Source organism: Vidua macroura, chromosome 7 (assembly GCF_024509145.1).
Source record: "Vidua macroura isolate BioBank_ID:100142 chromosome 7, ASM2450914v1, whole genome shotgun sequence".
In the NCBI taxonomy this organism is placed as follows: Eukaryota; Metazoa; Chordata; class Aves; order Passeriformes; family Viduidae; genus Vidua; species Vidua macroura.
This window is the reverse complement of record NC_071577.1, coordinates 13,717,235-13,725,109: the sequence shown is the minus strand read 5'-3', so window position 1 is coordinate 13,725,109 and position 7,875 is coordinate 13,717,235.

The window sequence follows — 7,875 nt, the reverse complement described above, 5'->3', positions numbered from 1 at the left end:
CTCAGCCATTTCCTTTTGTCACTCTCAAATATGTTTACACTTGTTTTTCAGACTCCTCTCCTCATGGGGAAATGTTCCATCAAAATTCATACAGCTGCCACTGGATCACTTTAGAAGCTTCTTTCCAAAACGATGTCTTTCAGAGTGCCAGTTGTTTGGCACAGCTGAGTTAAACTGTGAGCTGCCACACCTACAATGAACTTGTGTTGTCATGGTTCTCCTCTCAGCCCTCCCCTCCACCTTTCCCTCTTGGTCACCTGCTGCACATCTGCTCTGCACAGCTGCTGATGGTTGCTATGGTTAGGAAAACAGCTGGTACTGGGATCCTGTCCTGCTGCTTAACCCTTCCTCCCTCCAGTACCACTGCCCCACCTTGTGCCCTCTCCTCACCTGGGATGAATGCATCAGCTTTGTCCTGCTTCACCGTTTTGCTGGAAAGAAGGGGCAAAGCTGTGGGTAAGGCAGAGGAGAAGTGAGTGATGACAAGGCAGTGAATAGCAGTGATTATATCCCACCTCTGGGAGAGGCCAGAGTTGACAGTGATTCAAAGAGATCTGGTGATGTGGAACAGGCCTGAGGCAGGCTGCCAGGAAGCAGAGCCAAACTGGTATGTTACTTGGGTAGTAATATATCACTGCCTAGAAATATGTGGCAGTATGTACTTTTAGAATCTCTGTTTTACTGAAATATTGATACATTGCCCATCATTAATTTGTACAGTGTCTCATTCTGATCCTTGGGATTTCATATGCTGGAAGAACAGAAAAAATCAAAGATAACAGTTGTTACTTTCAAACTGGATGTAGAAGTGACAAAATGGTACTACTTGTGATTTGCTCTTTGTTGCAGGTATTTTCAAAACTGCATGCAAATTGTTTCGAGTTCTTGAGGTAACTCCAGAACTGTTCCAGTGTAGCATAAAACACATTAATGACAGGTCTTTTACTTGGCAGGACAAGAGAACGGGTGCTTACATCTTGTTCTACCAAGATGGTGTTGTATGTATATGTGTGTGTGTAAGTACGACAGTTCTAATTCTTTCTTGCAGGAATGCTTGCAGTCAGTAAGTGGCTGAAGGAATCATCTGGCTGTCTGATCCTTAGGAAAGCAGTACTAATCTATAATCAGAGCCCATGGCTTCCAGGTTCCAGGTTTGTCTTTAGGAAACCAAAATAAAATATATTAAAAAAATCATTTTGCTAAGGAAAAAAAAAAAACTTACTATATTTCACAAATGCATGTTCCTTATCAGCTGCACAAATATCATTGCACACACATATCTCAATTTTCTCAAGTTATAAAATGTTGGGAAATCAACCAATTTACCTCTAGTGAACAGTGGCATTCTTGTAATTGAACAGGTAATTGAGGTCATATCTCCATAGCACAGGTGAGTTCTCAGCCTGAAAGGCTCAGATTACAGGAACTGACATATGAGGTTCCAATATGCAATACAGTTTAATGAGACTGCATTGAATTGTGGGGGCCATGATGTTTGCAAAGAAAGCCTACAGTTCTTAGTGCATTCCTGGAGATAGTACATCATCTCCTGATGACTGGATAACAAATTCATCTTTATTTAAATTCCAAGTTGTTAACAAGTTTTTGCACAACACTTAGCCCATGAAGGTTCTTGACCTTAGTTATGATTTCTAGGAATATGAGAAGTTCTATCACTGACAAACATTTTGACTGCTGGATATCCTGCACAGAAGGAAGCAGAAGTGGATGGATGCAGAATTCCCAGCCCCAGCCAGGTTGAGGTAGGGGTATCTAGCTGGCTGCTTTTGGAAGAGAGGGGCCTGCAGGTCTGCCTGATGTAATTTGTGTCCCTTTTTAAAGAGAAATTTTCAGCCTAGAGCACAACAGATTTGTTCAAACTCAGGCCCATGGGGCTTTTTAAATTGAAAGCTTTAATTAATGGACCTTGACATAGTTTCATCAGATGTTTCCTATTTTCCAATCTCCCAAAGTGTTTTTTTTTAGTTTGCTTTCTGACTGGATATGCATTGATGAGGGAATGGCTGGTAAAATCTTGCTCTTTATTTCATAATTGCTCCTGTGCTTTACTACTTTAATTTTTTATTCCCTTTTTTTCCTGTTTAACATATGAACCGAAATTTGAGCCCAGTGACAAGGTATTAAGCAACTCCAGATGCATCTCCTTTTACAGTGCCAAAGGATGAGTGCAATGGAAAACCTGTGAGGTGGCTATTGTCAGGAAACAATGTCATCATTGCCATCTTGCCCTGCTTTCTGCAGAAACACTTGTGTAATCATTGTTGGCTGGGACTGATATGGGGAGGGAAGTTGGCACCTGCCTCATTCTACAGAAATCAGTACTCTCCAGCAGGCTACTGCTCCGTCCTGCCAACGCGTGGAGTGAGGGAAGTGCAGGACATGGGAAGAGCAGATTGAAGGCATTACTCTGGGAAGACACAGAGAACTCAAGGAGGAGGGTGCATTTTCTTGCCATCCTCATTTTGAGGAAAGCAGAGGCAAAGCACACCAGTGGTTATCCAAATAACTTCAGTGACTCTGAAAGAAATTTGAATAAAAGGGCATAGTCCACCAGTTGTGGGTTACATGTTCCATCTGTGAGAGAGAAGATATGGCATGTGAAAACCAGCTAGAGCTGGTACTGTATTGCACTTGAGAGAGGCTAATAGTCAGGTAATGGATACCAAGAAGAATGTGAAATACATATGCTACTGACATACGTCACAGTCCCATTCCTTGTCTTATGGTTAATACAAGACTTAACCAAAATTGAAATGTTCCTCCTTTCTTTTCCCAAACTAGTTCTAAACCTATTATAAGCAATCTCTCCCAGAAACAGTCATCAGCCAAACTCTACCACTCATGCAAGAGCCCACAGAAAAGCCAAGTCCTCAGGTCTTCTTTATCCAAAACATATTGAACCATAAACCCTGTTTTGGAGGGTTTTAGAGTGCTCAATTCATACACCTGCCACCACCACTTACCAAGCTGATTTCAGTGCAAGTACTGTTTACCTATTTATTTTTAATGTGAGGATTTAGAGGTCAAAAGTAAGAGTTTACTACAAGATGGATCTTGCATTACCTTGCAGAGCTGGCTTTATGTCTGAGAAGTGGCTCATATTCAATTCTGAGTTACATATTTATCATCTGCAGATGGGATAGTGCAGTTAGGATGTTGGCAGTATTCCAAAGTAAAAAAATCAAGTGACAGATGGTTCTGCTTTTTCTGGATATTGCATGGGTTCTAGGATGATAGCTTTTGTTTTGATTCATGCGATTCATCAGGGTACCCCCCTAAGGACTGGGGAAGGTTCATGCTGGGTTAGGATTTCAGAAGAGGAGAACTTTGGTTTACTGTGTCTTGGTAGTCAATGAAATTATGCTGATTTGCCTCAGAAGAAACTATTACCCAGTAACTGGGCAAAATACCTTCTTCATGTCACTCACTTTTTATTTTCCAAAGGCAGGGTGCTGTCCACCAGTGATTAACACATCTATATTTCTTTTCAGGACAAAATGGAGTGGACACCCGCTCCTAAAAGGAACATTAGAAAAATCCCCTTTTGTTACAGCCTCTTGATGCAGATTGCAAATGACATTATGTGTATGTGGCCAAACTCCTAGTGGTGCCAATAAATCAGCCCACTCTATATTTTAGTTTCTTATTAACCTACCATGCCTGAGGTTAGGCTGATTCAGCAAGTTCTTGTTGTGTGGTTTTTTATTGGTTTTTTTTTGGTGTTTTTTTTTTTTTTTTTTTTTTTTTACAACAGTAACAAAGTAGAGAAAATGAGCTTTTCAGTAGTTTTCTCTTTAGCTTCTCAACAGGGAGATGTAAATTCCCTGAAGAATGGACAGGACAGGGAAGGGCAAGGCAGTCAAAGTACAAGAGAGCTGCGGCACAAAGGGCTGATGTGAGCATATCTATGTATTAGGATACAAACCCTTTCCACTGAATATTTGGAGTGAAATTCATGCCACCATGCCTCAGAGAAGCCTGAATTGTTGGGATTTATACAGATCAGACCAGAGGGAAACTGCCTCCATGGCTTTGTTCTGGCTTTCAGACAGTAAGTGAATGCCATCGCCAAGAGGCCAGTGAATTTTCAAGGCTCTATCCAAGATTTACTGCCAAAGAGATAAAAAGATGACGTCATCAGGATAACCCTCCAAGGAGGGTTCAGGACTGAAGTTCCTTTTTCATTTAGTCTTTAATTAATTTAATTAATTTTCATTAAATCACTCCTTTGATTTAGTTAAATCAACTTATTTGTTGGCTGCTACAGCTGCAATTACAACAAAGAGCGATGGTTTAGTACCTTCCCCCTAAATGCTCCACCAACATGTTTCACATGGCACACAGTTTTTCTGGACTGGAGGTTTAAAGCTGAAGCCACCAATTCCTCCAACAGTGAACATCCAGAATTTTACCTATCAAGATATATATTAAAATTGCCTATTTTCTATAACTAACTATGTATTAAAAGCTATCAGGTTTAAGACTCCAGGGCAGAAAAACAGAATTGCTATAGGAACAAACAAACAAAAAATTCAAACAACTAAAAATGCCAATAAAAGCCACAATCTAGTCTTTAAAAGAATAGTGGAAAAATAAAAACAGCTCTGTAAACTAGTTTGATTATCTGATGCCAGATATGATAATTCCTATATAGAACTGCATGTTGCATCTGCAGCTGGAGATAAAGCATGCACTAAAACAGCAAGCCAAATGGATCCAAGGGATTGTTTACAGCACACAGTCAATGTCACTAAAATACTGACATTGCATTTTGGAAATACCTTCTCTGACAGTACTTCCAAAGATGTAAATAGAGGATTAACTTGTCAGGCTGACAAAAAGAAAAGCTTAAAGCCAACTGGTCCAAAATGAAAGGAGCTCTTATGGGAAAAGTTGGTTTTGCAGAGGCAAACAATTTATTTTTTTGAAAAAGTGAGGTATTTTTAATAATGTCAACATGTAGATTATTCACATTGAAATGTCTCATTATGTGTGACTAAAACTAGCATCTTCGATTTTTCTGAGGACAGATCTTCCAGTTTCACAAAAAATCAGGTTTTCGATGTCTGTAGGAACTCACTTATGCTTGAAATAACAAATGTCAGTAAGGCCTACCATTAGTTCAGGAGGAAATATAAATTCCTGTATTGGATCCATGGGTGGGAATTGTTCTGGATTGCAAAGACCAGAAAGGATCTGTAAAGAAACTGAAAGGGGGTGGGGGAAGAATGCACACATCCTGGTTAAGTTGCAAGTCTGTCAACAGATGAGATTCTTTCCTAGGGTGACAAGGAGTTTTGACACTTTACAGGTTGAGTTGCACTCAAAAATTCAGGATGTCCAAATTGAGTTTTTAATCTTTAATTCTGTTAAATCTATTCACAGACTACTCAACAGGAGGATATCAGACTAATCACTCTTAAACCTTTGCTTGAAATACATCAAGCCTTAAGAAAGATCTTCCAGTTATTTCCTGAAACTGGTCATAACAAATGCATTGCAGCCACATTGGGTGCAATGTCTACTGTGGGAAAATGGAGTGCTGATTGTATAGCTATGTTCTGTTCATCAACTTACCGTTCTGTTCATAACTCACCTTTCTGCCAGTCACAAAAAAGATTTGCTTATCTGAATGCTGAGAGCAAGCCATGCTCTTGCATCAAAATACAGCTTTATGCATCAAGAGAAATGAATGAAATACTGTATGCTCCTAAAGATTGACTGAGTTTGCTTTGTCCTGCAGAATTTAATTTGATGCTCAGTCTGAAAATAAGCAGGTGGGGATGTGCCAGCGCAATGTTTGCCATTTCTCAGTAATTAATGTACATTCAGATGCTAATGCACCACGTCCTACTCCCCACACTAACTCTTCTCTGGAGACTTCAAATGATCTGCAAAGAATTTGAGCTCCTCTGATTCTAACCCTGTAACATAAGAGCTAATTGTGAGGGGGAACTTCTGGGTTTGAGCTACTACTTCCAAGTCTGTTAATTCTGTTTATTTCCAGGTCTGTATATTATACAGTAACTGATGAATTTAGAATACCCAGCATGCCTGAAGCTAAAACCAAGGATATTCAACATTACCCTCTTCTCTACAATGTCAAAAGCTAAGCTGTGGAGCCACAGTTCTTGTTCTGGCAAGACCTGAACTATCTATCTATATATATTTTTTTTTCCTGCAGAATGGCCAAATTTTAACAAAATCAACTTTACTACTATACACAGATTTAAAATTTCCTTCTGGCTATCTCTATGCCATGCCAGTTCTATGCCCTTTCTGCTGTGGGTACCATATTCAACATGTGCTGTGTTCTTAAAGAGGGAAATCCCAAATCCTGATTTGGGATTCTAGATTCTCATCCATTTCTATGTATGAATGTCCAGGAAACAAAATAATCTTTAAATGCCTTGCTACAGCTGGCCTTCTTTTTTTTTTTTTTTAAGGGGAATTATGGATATATCTTTTAAAGTCTTCATTGTATGTACCTGTCTTTTGATTCATTTACTATTTTTACATTTTACAGCAAAGCTGTCTGTATTTCATTTAGAGTGAGTGAAGGCTTGCAGGACAAAGTAGCCAGTCCCTGATCTTCTACCACTCCCACTGGAAGGCAATAAGCTGATTCTCAGCAGAGATAAGCTACTGGTTTTGTGGTTATTCCCTAACATACCCTTGAGAGCTACCACAACACAAGCCCTGGAGTGGTATCAGTCACTAGGTCCCTGTAGGAAAAAGCCCTGATGGGTCCTGCCAAGTGCAGCAGTAGTAACCACTGTAGTATTCCTCATGCATTGTAGTTACAACAATGCAGGCTCAAAGGCCTAAGAGCAGAAAGAACCAGACCAAATCCTTGATTTTGGCAGTCTAATATCTAATTTACAGGCTAACCCCTCCAAACCAGAACCTAGTATTTATGTTAGGTATTTAAGTTTTCACCATATGGAATGGGCCTGCTGAGGGTAGACTGCTACAGGAACATTGCTCTCATGAAGAAAATCAGTAGAAAGTGTTCTTCTGAACCATCTCTTCTGAACCATCTGGGTGTAACTGTGCAGTTACAGTGCACATTCATGTGTCAATAGCCATCCAATATGTTAGCCTTTGAAGCCTAACATTTCTGCTTATCTACCTCCCTGTAGATAAGAATACTTCTTTCATAATATCCCATGTAGCCATATTATCATCTGTCAGGATGGTCAATTGCTGAAATTTCTAACTTCCAGGAAGTTTTTCAAACACTTAAAAGCCAGCAGACCCAGAACACTCAATAACCCATGTTTGCTGCATTTATAGAATTTACTGAGGCAACAAGATGAAAGAGCCACTTGTAAAGTGGCAGGGAGGAATCTTTGTTAATAATGACTGAGAAGGAGACAAGATTTGCACTGCAGAAAACAAAGAGCAGGTCTAGAGTGTGATGACTCCTTGGAGTGTGAACACTTCAGTACTGCAGATGGGGAGGTGTCATTGCCTGCAAGGTTTGGGCAAGATTTTTACAAGATTTGACTTGCCTGGAATGAACAAGCACCCGTGCTGGTGCATAGGTACATAGGACAATAACAGACAATAGAACGCCCCCACCCCCAGCTCAGTAGATCTGTAGGCTCCCTGCTTCAGTATGTCCCAGAATTCACACATATTTCAGGCCGTTATCAACATGTGGGGTTGCAAGCTGTCCTTGACAAACCCATATGTAAGGACTTAAAGGACTTAAACTCTTATGTAAGGACTGGTGCCTGTCTTAAAACACTGTCCCCTTAAGACAATGCAACCTGAGATAAGCATAGCTGGCACAGCAGGAAGGAGCTGATTCCAGACCTAACAGAGGTAACGGTTTGGTTAGCATCCAGA